We start from the raw sequence: 18,890 nt of genomic DNA on the forward strand, positions 1-18,890 counted from the left end.
ATGCACATAAATATACATATGTTTAAAATGTCACGAACTTGTATTTTGATTTGTTAAAACGATTCCATTGTTATTTTGTGCATTTTAAAACTTAAAGTGTATATTTTATGCTAGTGTAGCCAAATTGACCTGCTGATTTCATTGCTATTTCGTAAACGTCAAACTTCAATGTGCAGACACTTAACTGGTCATTTGTCTTAGGTAATCAGTCACCGGAATGTTATAAAATTATTTGGCTTGTCATGTTTTATGAAAATCTATCTACATATATACCAAACAACCTGACAAAAAGTTACATAAAACGAAGACCTCCTGACGTATCGCATACATATTGTGATTTAAAAAAAATATATACTGTAACGTGCTCTGATAAAGAATCTCATGCCATATTTAATATGCTAAACCCCTTGCAGTACATGTATAATTATGATGTTACAAAGGCATATATAAATAAACATCAGCCATATTAATCTAGTCTCCACAATTAGCATGTAAGTTCTACATCCTCCTCTGTATAAAGGATGACATGGTTTAAAATGGACATCCTCTTTCTTACAGCAATTGATACACTATTAAATGAAATGTGTAACATCTATATTTTAATATGTTAATATCAGTATTATATTCTTAGGCTTATCAACACCGGAAAAGTTCATTAGGACAAATCATTAGCGAGTAAAATGGGCGTAAAACGGAGACATTAAAAATATGGGACGCGTTTGGAATGTGATAATAAATAGCTGATCAACGTTTACAGGCTCCAGATATTAACTAGAAACATGAAAAACAAATCGTCAAGATTTACTAACATTAACAAGATTAAGATTGGAATATCTACTGTTACTTGTTTATTTTTAGCATTTCCTTTTCAATGTCATTTCACAAAGTCATGACGTTGAGTCCTTTTAAGTCAATCTGTATATTATTGTGCTCACACAATATCTGTTTCCTTAAGAAATGTCGACAGAACTATTCATATCAATTAAGAATAGTTACACATTCAGGGAAATGTGAAATAATATGCAGTAATTTTACATGAGTGTATAGACAGAATGAGGTCAGTGCTTTTGTTTATGCTTTCATTATTTGTGAATTCAATTTTTCCAGATTTGTGATGATCAAAATATCAAATGGACTAAAGTTGCTAGAGTGATGACAAAGGTTTTCTAAAAATAGTATCTAATGATTTATTTGCATATTGTATCAAACTGAAATGGAACAATAATTTTCCAGTTTAAGGTTACAATACCAAGCCGAACACAATGGGTATTTGAATTTTTGATTTACAATATAATCTCCTTATATGAATATATAAAAACATATCAACTACCAACAGTATTTATTAACACAGTATAACCGTTCCAAGATAAAAACATTTTACATGCAATGTTCATAAGAAGTCTTACGCCTTATTCAGGCACACGATCCATCTCGATATCGTTCATTTAAAAATCAGATACAAGATAAATATACTATTATACATTCCTTTTGTATAATATTCACACAAAAAGTCCCCATTGCTCATATTTTCACCTTACACAAGATCAAAATGCATCTTGACAATATATTTGTATATTATTCGCACACCAGCCCATGCAATATATATCCATCTTCACAATAAATACCAAAACTTTTTCACAGCACGGATGTCCGTGCCATAAAAACTGTTTTTTTTTTCTAATTCAGTCATAAACTGTATACATATTGATATCAAAGTGTTATCGATGTGATATACATGCTCAAGTTACAGCTAATAATACATCAATAACAATAATCTATTTTAGATCATTGGAAACTATTTTACAAGAAATACAAGACCAAACCATAAACCTGTAATTTAGTCTTAAAAAAGGGCAAAATAAAATGTAATAGCCGTTTCAATATATAGTTCTTTAAACAGAATATTTTCCCTCATTCTGACACCTCCTATGAGCTTTTCAACAAATCATGCAGAAAGTAGATAGAGCTGTATAACATTATGTATGGGCTTGACGATTATAACTATAAGCTGAAGGCGTTTACCTATGTGTTCTTATCAGCACGGACACGTATACTTAATGAAGGTTATCAATCATAGTCAGATATAGGAAAGGGAGGATATACAGCCCATGCATTGGATCCGAAACATTTAGGGCACTTAACTAAGACTGTATTTGCAAACATTTGTATACATTCATTTTACTGGAGACTTCCGGATACCAGAGTTTCTCCATGTAATAGAATATTCATGTTGTCATCTACATTTGTAAGATTTACACTTGAGACAGATGAAATGGCAGTACACTACGTCATTTCTTTATATTACATTTTATTTTTCTCTTGATTATGTCAACCAGTATACGCACAATCAATTTATATTTATAACATAATGCGTTTGATTTTCCTTCACTATACGCAATAGGTATATTCTGAACTAATACAAGGTCACGTGCGAAATATTGAACACCTGTGACGCTTCGGAATTTGGTCACGTGCAAACCATTGAACAACTATGACGTTACATAATTTAGTCTTACTCATTCAAGCGTCTAAGTCACTCAGATGTCAACACTGTCAGCCGACAGTCTAATTGAACATGCCATGAACTAGCAACTTTTACCAATACTGATAAAATATGACATTGCAACATATGTATTAATCAACGCATCCGACAGTGTTGAATTAGTCTGCTAACGTAATTTGGAATGTATATTTACCTGAGCTGAAACTACCACCGGAACGCACGAAATACATATTAGACCACGTTTTTGTTATGTAGACACAAAATGAGAAATGCACTGTTTTATGTCTTCCACTGACACTTGTCATCGCCAAAGTATCATCTACCATATTTCGATGACACTTTGTCCCCAAAAATCTGTTGTATTCTGAAATGTCTGTCTTCTTCGCTAATACCTAAGGTGCACATTTTCAGTCTTTGCATTGTTGTTACGGCAGAATGAAATTTACTGAAACAAAAAGGCACATTTTCATCCTACAAAGCGTCGTCATACAGGTGTGTATCGCAAAAACCCACGCTTTTACTAGCGACAAAATAGGGAACTTTTATAAGCGACAAAATATGGCACTTTTCGTTTTTGCAGCAGCATTGCTTTGGTTTGGTTTTATTGGTTTAACGTCCTATTAACAGCCAAGGTCATACAACAGCAATAGAACAATCACTAAATCGGCAACTTAACATAAAATATGGTCAAAATTTGCATATTTCCTTGTTATTCAACCAGTAAGCTACATGTACACGTATAACTTTTATCTCATACAAAAGAATTGAAATAAATACACCAGATACCCCCATTACACCAGGTACTCTCATTATTATTCTTCAAACTAAGACACAATCACTCAATCACTGGAAGTAATGCCTCACCGGATATATATAATACGCATGCGTTCATTGGTAGATGTAAGTTTGGATTTGTTGCTACATTTTTGTAATTCGCCATCAATTTAAATATGCCATTACAAAATAACATAACTTGTCAGGTGATGGTTACGTTTTGATATCATGATAGTATACAAGTCAAAACAATCTCTCTGAAAATGAAAAAAAGGTATTTTATAGATATTTCGCATTTAAGACATGAAACGCATTGCAAATGAAACTGGATTTAAAAACACGAATCACTTGCGCAGGGCGATGTGATGCTGGGGCACGGTTCGTGATAAACAGCTGTTTAATAATGTCTGACAGAATGCTTCCTGAACTCGATTATCTGAAATGACATCAAATAGAGACAAATTATTCATCTAGATTATATGAACATACTTATAAATCAAAGTTATTTCTGTTATTGTTACCGTAGTTACTGATCGGGACTAGATACTGTGTAACCAAATCTTATAAACTTTTAATACAAGCTCTGATAGATACAGCATAATAAATATTTATATATTTAGGAACAAACAAAGCTTCTATAATTTCAACACACAAATTATTCTCTAATAAAGCAGCTACCGGTGAACGGTCTGATTGCTATAGACAATCGCCGAGACGAGGTTGTCATTGCTCGTTAGTTACTTAGTTTACTGCCTATATGTGACCCAACAACTATGCTAAGTTGTATGTCGTCGTGAGGGGTATAACTTTGTTATGGGACCGTCTGTCTTATAGCAAGTTTAAGCGTAATTTTAGAAGACGGTGTCTAGTACTAATAATGTCAGATCGTACTGGTAATGACATCACTTGCCGTATCCTGGTAATTTGAGGCGAATAAGTAGCATTTTAATTTTTTGTGTTTGTCACCTAATAAATAATTCACAAGAGTGGACGATCCCTAACGTTATCACGCATGATTTTGATCGAATAAACGGAGAGGGATCTTTTCGGTGCAAGGAGGACAGGTGTCACGAGGGAATCTGACATCCCTTATATGTTAGAGGTTTTTATCTTTAACGTGCCAATGCATTGCCTCTAAACTATTTTGAAGCTCTCACAATGATAAAACTAATCTCCCTTATGAAATGACCGCGTTCTCTTTTCCGTTTTGTGATCAAATGGATTGCGGTTCACTGACGTTTTATAGTAGTTAGCGCTTTCGTGATAATTTAGCTTATTAAATAGATAAGAGGATAGTAAAGCATAGATATGGGTTTATAGGCAGAGTAGGAACAGGAGGATAGTAGAGTATAGATATGGGTTTATAGGCAGAGTAGGAACAGGAGGATAGTAGAGTATAGATATGGGTTTATAGGCAGAGTAGGAACAGGAGGATAGTAGAGTATAGATATAGGTTTATAGGCAGAGTAGGAACAGGAGGATATTAGAGTACAGATATGGGTTTATAGGCAGAGTAGGAACAGGAGGATAGTAGAGTATAGATATGGGTTTATAGGCAGAGTAGGAACAGGAGGATAGTAGAGTATAGATATAGGTTTATAGGCAGAATAGGAACAGGAGTATAGTAGAGTATAGATATGGGTTTATAGGCAGAGTAGGAACAGGAGGATAGTAGAGTGTAGATATGGGTTTATAGGCAGAGTAGGAACAGGAGGATAGTAGAGTATAGATATGGGTTTATAGGCAGAGTAGGAACAGGAGGATAGTAGAGTATAGATATGGGTTTATAGGCAGAGTAGGAACAGGAGGATAGTAGAGTATAGATATGGGTTTATAGGCAGAGTAGGGACAGGAGGATAGTAGAGTATAGATATGGGTTTATAGGCAGAGTAGCAATAGGAGGATAGTAGAGTATAGATATGGGTTTATAGGCAGAGTAGGAACAGGAGGATAGTAGAGTATAGATATAGGTTGATAGGCAGAGTAGGGATAGGAGGATAGTAGAGTATAGATATGGGTTTATAGGCAGAGTAGGAACAGGAGGATAGTAGAGTATAGATATGGGTTTATAGGCAGAGTAGGAACAGGAGTATAGTAGAGTATAGATATAGGTTTATAGGCAGAGTAGGAACAGGAGGATAGTAGAGTATAGATATGGGTTTATAGGCAGAGTAGGAACAGGAGGATAGTAGAGTATAGATATGGGTTTATAGGCAGAGTAGGAACAGGAGGATAGTAGAGTATAGATATGGGTTTATAGGCAGAGTAGGAATAGGAGGATAGTAGAGTATAGATATGGGTTTATAGGCAGAGTAGGGATAGGAGGATAGTAGAGTATAGATATGGGTTTATAGGCAGAGTAGGGATAGGAGGATAGTAGAGTATAGATATAGGTTTATAGGCAGAGTAGGAACAGGAGGATAGTAGAGTATAGATATGGGTTTATAGGCAGAGTAGGAACAGGAGGATAGTAGAGTATAGATATGGATTTATAGGCAGAGTAGGGATAGGAGGATAGTAGAGTATAGATATGGGTTTATAGGCAGAGTAGGGACAGGAGGATAGTAGAGTATAGATATGGGTTTATAGGCAGAGTAGGGATAGGAGGATAGTAGAGTATAGATATGGGTTTATAGGCAGAGTAGGAACAGGAGGATAGTAGAGTATAGATATGGGTTTATAGGCAGAGTAGGAACAGGAGGATAGTAGAGTATAGATATGGGTTTATAGGCAGAGTAGGAACAGGAGTATAGTAGAGTATAGATATGGGTTTATAGGCAGAGTAGGAACAGGAGGATAGTAGAGTATAGATATGGGTTTATAGGCAGAGTAGGAACAGGAGGATAGTAGAGTATAGATATGGGTTTATAGGCAGAGTAGGAACAGGAGGATAGTAGAGTATAGATATGGGTTTATAGGCAGAGTAGGAACAGGAGTATAGTAGAGTATAGATATGGGTTGATAGGCAGAGTAGGGACAGGAGGATAGTAGAGTATAGATATGGGTTTATAGGCAGAGTAGGGACAGGAGGATAGTAGAGTATAGATATAGGTTTATAGGCAGAGTAGGAATAGGAGGATAGTAGAGTATAGATATGGGTTTATAGGCAGAGTAGGGATAGGAGGATAGTAGAGTATAGATATAGGTTTATAGGCAGAGTAGGAATAGGAGGATAGTAGAGTATAGATATGGGTTTATAGGCAGAGTAGGGATAGGAGGATAGTAGAGTATAGATATGGGTTTATAGGCAGAGTAGGAATAGGAGGATAGTAGAGTATAGATATAGGTTTATAGGCAGAGTAGGAATAGGAGGATAGTAGAGTATAGATATGGGTTTATAGGCAGAGTAGGAACAGGAGGATAGTAGAGTATAGATATGGGTTTATAGGCAGAGTAGGAATAGGAGGATAGTAGAGTATAGATATGGGTTTATAGGCAGAGTAGGGACAGGAGGATAGTAGAGTATAGATATAGGTTTATAGGCAGAGTAGGAATAGGAGGATAGTAGAGTATAGATATGGGTTTATAGGCAGAGTAGGGATAGGAGGATAGTAGAGTATAGATATGGGTTTATAGGCAGAGTAGGGATAGGAGTATAGTGGAGTATAGATATGGGTTTATAGGCAGAGTAGGAACAGGAGGATATTAGAGTATAGATATGGGTTTATAGGCAGAGTAGGGATAGGAGGATAGTAGAGTATAGAGATGGGTTTATAGGCAGAGTAGGAACAGGAGGATAGTAGAGTATAGATATGGGTTTATAGGCAGAGTAGGAACAGGAGGATAGTAGAGTATAGATATGGGTTTATAGGCAGAGTAGGAATAGGAGGATAGTAGAGTATAGATATGGGTTTATAGGCAGAGTAGGAACAGGAGTATAGTAGAGTATAGATATAGGTTGATAGGCAGAGTAGGAACAGGAGTATAGTAGAGTATAGATATGGGTTTATAGGCAGAGTAGGGATAGGAGGATAGTAGAGTATAGATATAGGTTTATAGGCAGAGTAGGAACAGGAGGATAGTAGAGTATAGATATGGGTTTATAGGCAGAGTAGGGATAGGAGGATAGTAGAGTATAGATATGGGTTTATAGGCAGAGTAGGAACAGGAGGATAGTAGAGTATAGATATAGGTTTATAGGCAGAGTAGGGATAGGAGGATAGTAGAGTATAGATATAGGTTTATAGGCAGAGTAGGGACAGGAGGATAGTAGAGTATAGATATGGGTTTATAGGCAGAGTAGGGATAGGAGTATAGTAGAGTATAGATATAGGTTTATAGGCAGAGTAGGAACAGGAGGATAGTAGAGTATAGATATGGGTTTATAGGCAGAGTAGGAATAGGAGGATAGTAGAGTATAGATATGGGTTTATAGGCAGAGTAGGAACAGGAGTATAGTAGAGTATAGATATGGGTTTATAGGCAGAGTAGGAACAGGAGGATAGTAGAGTATAGATATGGGTTTATAGGCAGAGTAGGAACAGGAGGATAGTAGAGTATAGATATGGGTTTATAGGCAGAGTAGGAACAGGAGGATAGTAGAGTATAGATATGGGTTTATAGGCAGAGTAGGAACAGGAGGATAGTAGAGTATAGATATGGGTTTATAGGCAGAGTAGGGACAGGAGGATAGTAGAGTATAGATATGGTTTTATAGGCAGAGTAGGAACAGGAGGATAGTAGAGTATAGATATGGGTTTATAGGCAGAGTAGGAACAGGAGTATAGTAGAGTATAGATATGGGTTTATAGGCAGAGTAGGAACAGGAGTATAGTAGAGTATAGATATGGGTTTATAGGCAGAGTAGGAACAGGAGTATAGTAGAGTATAGATATGGGTTGATAGGCAGAGTAGGAACAGGAGGATAGTAGAGTATAGATATGGGTTTATAGGCAGAGTAGGAATAGGAGGATAGTAGAGTATAGATATGGGTTTATAGGCAGAGTAGGGACAGGAGGATAGTAGAGTATAGATATGGGTTTATAGGCAGAGTAGGAACAGGAGGATAGTAGAGTATAGATATGGGTTTATAGGCAGAGTAGGAACAGGAGGATAGTAGAGTATAGATATGGGTTTATAGGCAGAGTAGGGACAGGAGGATAGTAGAGTATAGATATGGTTTTATAGGCAGAGTAGGAACAGGAGGATAGTAGAGTATAGATATGGGTTTATAGGCAGAGTAGGAACAGGAGTATAGTAGAGTATAGATATGGGTTTATAGGCAGAGTAGGAACAGGAGTATAGTAGAGTATAGATATGGGTTTATAGGCAGAGTAGGAACAGGAGTATAGTAGAGTATAGATATGGGTTGATAGGCAGAGTAGGAACAGGAGGATAGTAGAGTATAGATATGGGTTTATAGGCAGAGTAGGAATAGGAGGATAGTAGAGTATAGATATGGGTTTATAGGCAGAGTAGGAACAGGAGTATAGTAGAGTATAGATATGGGTTGATAGGCAGAGTAGGAACAGGAGGATAGTAGAGTATAGATATGGGTTTATAGGCAGAGTAGGAATAGGAGGATAGTAGAGTATAGATATGGGTTTATAGGCAGAGTAGGGACAGGAGGATAGTAGAGTATAGATATGGGTTTATAGGCAGAGTAGGAATAGGAGGATAGTAGAGTATAGATATGGGTTTATAGGCAGAGTAGGAATAGGAGTATAGTAGAGTATAGATATGGGTTTATAGGCAGAGTAGGGATAGGAGGATAGTAGAGTATAGATATAGGTTTATAGGCAGAGTAGGAACAGGAGGATAGTAGAGTATAGATATGGGTTTATAGGCAGAGTAGGAACAGGAGTATAGTAGAGTATAGATATGGGTTTATAGGCAGAGTAGGAACAGGAGGATAGTAGAGTATAGATATGGGTTTATAGGCAGAGTAGGAACAGGAGGATAGTAGAGTATAGATATGGGTTTATAGGCAGAGTAGGAACAGGAGGATAGTAGAGTATAGATATGGATTTATAGGCAGAGTAGGAACAGGAGGATAGTAGAGTATAGATATGGATTTATAGGCAGAGTAGGGATAGGAGGATAGTAGAGTATAGATATGGGTTTATAGGCAGAGTAGGAACAGGAGGATAGTAGAGTATAGATATAGGTTTATAGGCAGAGTAGGAACAGGAGGATACTAGAGTATAGATATGGGTTTATAGGCAGAGTAGGAACAGGAGGATACTAGAGTATAGATATGGGTTTATAGGCAGAGTAGGAATAGGAGGATAGTAGAGTATAGATATGGGTTTATAGGCAGAGTAGGAACAGGAGGATACTAGAGTATAGATATGGGTTTATAGGCAGAGTAGGAACAGGAGTATAGTAGAGTATAGATATGGGTTTATAGGCAGAGTAGGAACAGGAGGATAGTAGAGTATAGATATGGGTTTATAGGCAGAGTAGGAACAGGAGTATAGTAGAGTATAGATATGGGTTTATAGGCAGAGTAGGAACAGGAGGATAGTAGAGTATAGATATGGGTTTATAGGCAGAGTAGGAACAGGAGGATAGTAGAGTATAGATATGGATTTATAGGCAGAGTAGGAACAGGAGGATAGTAGAGTATAGATATGGGTTTATAGGCAGAGTAGGAACAGGAGGATAGTAGAGTATAGATATGGGTTTATAGGCAGAGTAGGGATAGGAGTATAGTAGAGTATAGATGTGGGTGTATAGGCAGAGTAGGAACAGGAGGATAGTAGAGTATAGATATGGGTTTATAGGCAGAGTAGGGATAGGAGGATAGTAGAGTATAGATATGGGTTTATAGGCAGAGTAGGAACAGGAGGATATTAGAGTATAGATATGGGTTTATAGGCAGAGTAGGAACAGGAGGATAGTAGAGTATAGATATAGGTTTATAGGCAGAGTAGGGACAGGAGGATAGTAGAGTATAGATATGGGTTTATAGGCAGAGTAGGGATAGGAGGATAGTAGAGTATAGATATGGGTTTATAGGCAGAGTAGGAACAGGAGGATAGTAGAGTATAGATATGGGTTTATAGGCAGAGTAGGAACAGGAGGATACTAGAGTATAGATATGGGTTTATAGGCAGAGTAGGGATAGGAGTATAGTAGAGTATAGATATGGGTTTATAGGCAGAGTAGGGATAGGAGGATAGTAGAGTATATATATGGGTTTATAGGCAGAGTTGGGATAGGAGTATAGTGGAGTATAGATATTAATTCATAGATTATTTATAAACTGATTTATAAAGTATAGCTATTGATTTATAGGCAGAGTAGGTTGGTTGGTTGGTTTATTTTGTTTAACGTCCTATTAACAGGTAAGGTCACTTAAGGACGGCCTCCCGTGCGTGCGACATACATGGGTGTGGTGAGTTCGTATGTGTGTTTTGGGAGGCTGTGGTATGTTCGTGTTAAGTCTCCTTGTGATAGGCCGGAACTTTTGCCGATAGATAGGATAGTAGAGTATAGCTATTGATTTATAGGCAGAGTAGGAACGGGAGTATAGTAGAGTACATAGCTTGGTTTATCGACAAAATAAGGAGGAAAGTAATGTAAATTGATGGATTTATAGGAAGGAATCAAATGTGTTACATATTAACATGCGTAATATATTTACATGTATTTTATAAGGCATGGTTTAGGAAAGTTACTCACGTGGAAGGTTAGGAAATTTGAGGGAAATGTGTGTTGTAAATAAATAGAAAAAATGAGTGCAATGAGGGCGAATGCAAATTGTTGAATTCAGTTTGGGAGTTCGAAATGGACGGTCAAGATAGTATAAAGAATTAAACGACAAATAAACGAAAAAAAATGTATTGGTTTACTCACGTATATAGTTTAAAATGAAAAATGTGGCTGTGGTTGCTCATATCCTGAGGTACTGACCAGCAGCTTTGAGATAGTTCAAAATGTTGTATATATTAACAGTTTCCCAAACGAAGATGTTATTTGTTAAGTGATATTATTATCATTACAATTTGTTATTTATTCACATATATAGGAAAGTCTGCCCTGCAGGTAGGGCGTAAGAATTGTACCTGCTGCCCCCATTGCATGATCGTAAGAGGCGACTAAATTTGGGATCTTATCTTTTCTCTTATTTCTGAACAACTTTCTTCTTCCTAATGTCTCCCTTGACAATGCCTCACTTTTGGCCTTTAGTTGAGCGTTCGCCCCTGTGAGGAAGGCTTTGGGTTCTGTCCCCTGGCCGTGACATACCAGAGTCTTTAAAAATGGTAGTTGCTGTTCCTGCTTAGCGCTCAGCATATTTGGAGTGGAACGACTGGTTCGCCCGTTGTCAGTATAATGTGACCGGGATGGGGTGTGCTGCTGGGTGTCTTTGACAGTATGCTTCAGTGAGGTAGCACTATAAATCGGCAAAAGTTCCGGCCTATCACAAGGAGACTTAAAACGAACATACCGCAGCCTCCCAAAACACACATACGCACTCACCACACGCATGTATGTCGCACGCACGGGAGGCCGTCCTTAAATGACCTTAGCTGTTAATAGGACGTTAAACAAAATAAACCAAACCAAACCAAACCTTTCATTTTGTTTATTGTTGCAGTACTACAGAGAGCATTTCTATGTTATGTTATAAATAGAACGACCTGTTACTTATCCATCGCGAGGATCAGCCTCAGTGCATCGATACTATATATACCATGAACCATTCACTGTTAGACCCATCTTACTGGATTGTATTCTTCTACAACAGGTAAGCGTAAGATGTCTACTTCTATTCGATATTGTTACATGTATACCATTCTGAACTTCTAAAAGCTATTAATGTACTAAATTAAACAATTTTACCTATTACATTTTTTAACATTGTTTCGTTTAATGTCTATTTCATTCACAATTAATTGACCCTTGTGTCCTTTTCAGTGTTGATGGACCGTTAAGAATGTAGCAATAATTATTGCATATTTTACAAATTCTGATTGTTAAAAGATTGAAAAGGTCGCATGATTCCCCGCAAAAATATATTCTTTCGTGCTAGCAAACGTTTATCAAAAAGGCTAATTGACTTGGTGTTTTCAATTGTCAACGTCCTATCAACAGCTATGATTAATTAAGGACAGGCCTCACCTGAGTGCAAGGGGCTTTTCTTGTGTATTTTGGGAGGCTGTGATGTGTTCGTGTTTGTCTCCTTGTGACAGCGCGGAACTAATAGTCGACTTAATGGTGTTACCTCACTAAAGCATACTGGCGAAGACACCCCTTCCGGTAATACTATACTGACAACCGCCTACCCAGTCTACTACTCCTATAATGCTAAGCGTTAAGTAGCAGTAGTATTACATTGTGTTGTTTTACGGCCCGTCGACAATTTGAGTCATTGAGGATCAAGAAGCATTACAGTAAAATGACGTTTACAGAAAGAAACATACCAAACTCAAAATAAGATATAAACGGGTAAAATTCTAGTAATTACGACTTTTATAGACCGGTTTGCTTGGAACAGAACCTCTTTCCTACTGGGGTGAGCTGTCCTCCAAATGTTTCAATAAGACATTAGAGCTAGAAGAGGGTCAAATCAATTTGATCTTGCATTGTTTTATGGCCCATCAACAATTACAGTCATTTAGAGCCAAAGCGTACTTGAGTGCACCAGCCGTAACCATCATATATACATATGCTTATTACCTACCCCGCAGTCATCCTTCCTTTTTTATTAGTGTTGTAAAGGTATCCTACACACAGATTTACATAGCAACCTCGACACAACCGGCCCCGGAATCGGTATATGTCTGGAATTCGGCATCGGGAGGGGATCCTTCGGTTCAACTTGTCACATGTTAGAACTGGACATCCCCTGTTGAGGTAAGACTTTGTCAGTGCGAGTGACCGATTACGGAGTCTCAAGTGGGACCCTGTTGTAAACACAATATTTATTGTTTAACAATGTATATTATAAGATGAATTCGAACTTCTACAAAAGAGACAAGAGACAACTCATCATGGACTTAGAATGACTGAAGTAACATAATACTAATTAATTGATGTACAAGATTATACAATAACATAGATTGGACGGGAAACAAAGTACCTGTCATGTATGTACGTATTTCATTACCTACACTATTGCATAAATTAGCAGTTTTAATTTTAAAATTTACTTATGTACCAGAAAAAAAGTAAATGGATATTATAAGTGATTCAAATGAGATGTACATATTTGTTTTGTTTTCATTTTCATGGGAAACACATTTAAATATTGCGTCAGAATGTCAGCCACTTTGCACCGGTAGCTATGCAAAGGTAGTGAGAACGGGACATTTTGTTGTCTTGTATGACCTCGGGAGAATTGCAAAATAGACAAACTTTTGATACAAGCTTAAACTACTTATGTCGTGTATATTTGAAGAGGTACACGCATATATTACTGGTGACGATTATGATGTTCATGTGAGTTCACACTGAAAACACCGACGTGCCGACAAAATTTTGATATTGTACTATTAATCAATAAATAAGATATTGATGCCCCGGTAACCTAGAGCCTGGACAAAATTAGAACATACCGCGCCGCACTGGAAGCATTGTCAGGTTGAACCAAGCCAAAAGATATGTCTAAAATTTTAATTTGAAACAAAAATCTTAATTTTTTATGACTACGTTTACATTTTGACATGGCAGTGTTACTTGCCGCTATAGATAAAAGCTTGATAACCAGATTTATGTCTGAAAATAAGATGACGTATACTGTGTACTGTTTTCGTATTTTCTATGTTTGCGTTGCAAAGAAAAGACCTGTTTCTAAATATCTTAAATTATAAACTTCGTCTATACTGGCTTCCTTTATTTCACATGACTGTTTCTTAACGATTTACTGTTGGTGCAACGATGATCAAGAGAAATTCGGGAAGGTCTGTCATTGGCTGTTACCTCAGAAAGTGGGCGGGGCGTAGGCCTTTCAGTAATCGTTTACAATCTGCAGGATAATGATAATATACACGTGTACGGCATATTCCTGGTCGAAATCTGGAGTATTAACAGAATAATGAGGAATTTCAGTTGTGCAAGATAAGCGTCAATTAACGTACACGTGTGTATACATTATTGTTTTAAATGACAAAGATTAGATTTCTTCATACTTTATCATCTGAATAAAATGGCTGGTGTCAGTAACAATTTTCTTTATAGGTATTAATTCATAAATTGTTGTAAATATTGTATATTCTATACTTATCTTGACCATGTGTAAGACGAGCTTTTAAGCTCAATATGTTATCAAGTATAAATAAAGTCTATTATTATTAGTATCGTTACAATATATGAAGTTTGACATATTGAAAAATATTCTAGTCTTGCGGAGTTTTTCCGCTGTACATTTGTGTTGTCGGAAATGAAAGAGCGCTTTTCTGATATCAAATTCACCTAAAATATAGAATGAAATCAGCGCCATCTAAAATGTTTTGTTCATAATTTAATAAAACGTGGCGTCGGTTCGGTATTTGAAAAAGAAACTATTTCAATCCTTTGCACGGTACAGAATATGACCAAAGCTGTTGATAGGACGTTAAAATGCACATTTACACACTCGATCAATTAGTATCGGTACGCGAATATGGCGACCTATTTTTACATGGAAATATAAGTTATTGCTGCCAATATCTCATTGAACATGCACATTTTAGGTAAATGGAAGTTTTTGTGCGATGTTTTAATAGACGGCGATGTAATCAATAAAACGTAGCTAAGTTCTACCACGGAGTCGGAATCCGTGGTTCAAAAGCCGGAAAAAGGAAGATATTCGTCCTCGATTAACAATGAAAGAACTGCTGTGCAAGCCATAAGAAAATATAATTCTACGAATTGAAGGAACAGCTACTATGATTTTCAGTAACCTAAATTTGCTATGAAAATGCGAACAACATAATATTACACTTAATCCCGAAGATTTACATGACGAAGTTAGTATACGTACTTGTGTTGCGGATACATATATCCTTATGGCCTGTATCATATTATATAGTCGCAGTTGAAAGTTCAAAATCAATGATTTCAGTTATCAAGGATTGATAACAGTTTTCGAAACGTGTGTAAGAAATAAACGGTATCAAATGGCATGTGTTTTGACAGCATTGACAGTGTACTTCGTTCACACACGTCAGCAATCGAAGTCAATTGGGGCGTATACAATTACATATGAACCAATCAGGAAAGAACACGAAACACGGTGCCTCGGCCATCGACTTGAATACACACATATAACTGACAACTGGTACAAAGGTACACCAGGCACATCCGTGTGAACTTGTCAACCTCAACCCTTTCCGCTCAGTAAACGTTATCTCTGATGGTTGTTCAATTAAGTTTTCATCAGTGATATATAAGCTGCCCTCCAAACGTCCTGTTACAATTATTACGTAAAGTACTGCGAAGTTAATCTCTGTCTTTTTACAATTTGTTAGAATCATAACTTCTTACGATGTTTTTGTTCATGATTTCAAATGTTCATGTTCATTTTTCAGTGCATATGTTTTGTAACATTGGAAATATTTTTATTCATTTTTTAACAATATGGAAAATAGGACCCCCCATTCCCTCTCCGTGCAGCTTCAAAGAAGTGAGGTATTTTTCAAATAATTTGCAATCGTCACTTACAATGGACTATCTTAGGATATTACAACACTTTTTTCTCAAATTTTGTTGGTTAGCCATTCGATTTAAACGTTGAAGATTTAATTCCGATGTTTACAATATCCTTGTGGCAAAATTTTCTCGTAGAATACTGGTATCATAATTAGGAACAAATATGTCACTTACTGATGTAACAATTTCCCATGATGTGATGTCACTCATCCAAAAATAAACATTGGAAGCAGGGCAGTAACGTACTATCAAGAAACGGAAAGTTCACAAAAGGACAATTGAAATTGCCACACCTATCATACAAATATCTATAATCCTTCCATGTTGGTAACATTATAAGTAAAATGATGCGATTCGTTTGAATTTTCGAGGCTTTGCTCTCATGTCGAATGGTATGCACGATCCACTTTGCCAACGAGGTTCGTATTCTAAAACATCATGAAAATTATTTTAAATTCAAAGCAGTAAACAATGGTTTTAATATTTCTTGAGTAAACGTTTCGAGAAAATAATCCTCATTTGAAAACAAGTCGAGGAGAGAAGGGAAAACAATGTCATTGGTTTCATCGCTTATATACATGAATCAATTCTGTTTAAACGCAAAGACATAGATCCTGATAACATTTTCGACAAGTCTCTTGATAAAACCAGACTTGGTGTTGTATAAATCTATATCAGTATTAATCCTGATCACGTTGATGTTTGCTTAAGACATGTTTAACGGTAAAAGTAACCATGTATGCAGTCAAGCTATACGGAATGTGTTTACAATCACGAAGGATTATGCAAATGTCGTGTTATGATAATTCAAACGAGGTTTTGAATGAATTGCACCAAGCTCACAGCTTAAACAGACAGAATAATTGTTTGTAGGATAGGTTAATGCGACAGATTATGGTGTACTAGACATCACATTCGTCAAGTCCTCTTTATTAAATAAATGTACAGTAAAGTTAGTGCACACATAAAACTGTATGATATATTCATTGCGTGTAGACATGGTTTTATGAAATGAAATGTTAACCGTCGTTGACGAAATCTACACATTTTTCACTGCTAGTGGGCTACCGCCATCGTTATTACCGATAGCGTAATGTAAACATTTACACTCTCGCCTCTCATAAACACCATTAATATGACCATAGACTACATACAATGTGCATCAGTTTACAAATTGCTCAAGCAATAATTCACTTTTTTACTGATCCAAGCCGACGAAACGTGTTTCAAGCATGACTTTCATCTATATTTTGTTGCATGCTCTAGCAAAATGAACACAAATGGCACTTAAACACATCTTATGGGTACATTTACACTTAAAATCTCAAGGAAAAGGGATTTCTTTAAAACAGCTCGCTACCTAGTTCCTATCAAAATGATTATATATATATATATATATATATCAAATGAAACGCTGGAAATATATTTTCCTTCTCCTTTGCATTTATAACTATACGAATCTCATAAAAGTCATGCATACAGTTATGAATATCGCACAAATGTGTTTCCCTTTAACTACTAAAAAAACAATCCAAAGATCAATACTTAAAATATACTTCTTGCTCCGCATTATCTTAAAATAAGTACCATCCCTTCCTTAAATGTATCGATACATATAAACAAAACCTTTTTTTGCAAATATTCCTTGAACAATGTTTGAATTTGATAATTCAATATTTTAAACACTTGTTTATGTGTAAGTAAACTCACCACCGATATTGGAAATGATACATGCCAGGGCTACCACGGCTGCTAGGTATACCTTCATCCTGACAGACGACACACAAGCCGGTGACCGGCTGCGCAGCCTACAGTCATTATATAATATCGCTGGACAGATGTGTCGTATAAATGACATGCATGGCCAGAAAATAAATCTTTCGTCTATTTATGTATTTGAATTATTTATAAGTAGCGTCATGCGAGGGTTTTCAGCTTTTTTTTAAGATATACAATACCTGAACAGTTAATTAATTTATGTAATAAATACGACTAGCCCTTTCACTAGGCAAATAAGTCATTTATAACACACGGATTAATCGGACAAGAATTGTAATGGAAGCAGAAACCAAATGTCAGGAAAAAAATATGGCCAATTCTATGTTTAAGTGTTGGTGTAGGTACACACACAAGCTAATTCCATAAAATGTTCAGTATTTGAAATGGAAGGATTTCGCAGAAAAGCCAGGTGTAATTAACTATCATGGAGGTAGTATATTTACGTTTACATTAATGATGGACAGATTTAACACGGTGGTGAACCGTTTGGTGTTTTCCCATGGGACAAATACTATTTACCGTTTTGTTAGTAGCTGTGCTTGTAATTAATGTGAAAACAAGTGGATCCTTAAAGCTGTGTTACATTGCGAGGATGTCGTTAACGTCATACACAGGTAAACAGTATTTTAAGATATGTATTAAGTAATAAATACAGTTGCTCACCAAGTTCAATGACATGTGCATGAGTTATTTTTTTCCCGTAATATCCATCCATACAGAAGAGGTAAAATTCTGCGTTCTGTTGTGCATGGGATACTTAGTTCCGGCCCAAAGTCGTGACTTTCCATAATCGTTAGACGACAGTTTTACACGTTCAGTAATGACAGGGGCGGACAAGGGAACATAAATGGTCCGTTTTGTTGTCCTATATTTGGAAGGTGAAGTCGTTCTATAAAATGGTCCTCACTCTTGTCATCAAATCATCATATTTTGTATACATAATATTAAGAATACAAACCAAATACACAAGTTTTTTGTCTATGTCATATCAGTCAGCCTTAATTACTTACAAGTATATAGCCAGTACATGTACGTGAGCTTGTCAGTGTCATTGATGTTTAGTTTGGCCTGGTTTGATTTGTTTAATGACCTATCATCAGCTAAGGTAATTTAGACAAGGCCTCCTGTGCGTGCGACATGCATCCGTGTGGCGAGTGCGTATGTGTGCTTTGGGAGGCTGTGGTCTGTTCGTGTAAAGTCTCCTTGTTATAGTCCGGAATTTTTCCCGAATTATAGTGCTACCTCACTGAAGCATATT

The 18,890-nt window shown here is 36.5% G+C and overlaps 1 long non-coding RNA gene across 1 annotated transcript; it reads right to left on the bottom strand.

Moving 5' to 3' along the window:
- Positions 1-1,173: 1,173 nt before the first annotated feature.
- Positions 1,174-17,681, bottom strand: LOC117335926. Its single transcript, XR_004534515.1, has 3 exons — positions 17,564-17,681; positions 12,906-13,128; positions 1,174-3,713 (listed from the first exon to the last, which is right to left on the bottom strand). It is a non-coding gene; the product is annotated as an uncharacterized LOC117335926 (long non-coding RNA).
- Between the last annotated feature and the right edge of the window lie 1,209 nt (positions 17,682-18,890).

Source organism: Pecten maximus, chromosome 10 (genome assembly GCF_902652985.1).
Source record: "Pecten maximus chromosome 10, xPecMax1.1, whole genome shotgun sequence".
Lineage (NCBI taxonomy): Eukaryota > Metazoa > Mollusca > Bivalvia > Pectinida > Pectinidae > Pecten > Pecten maximus.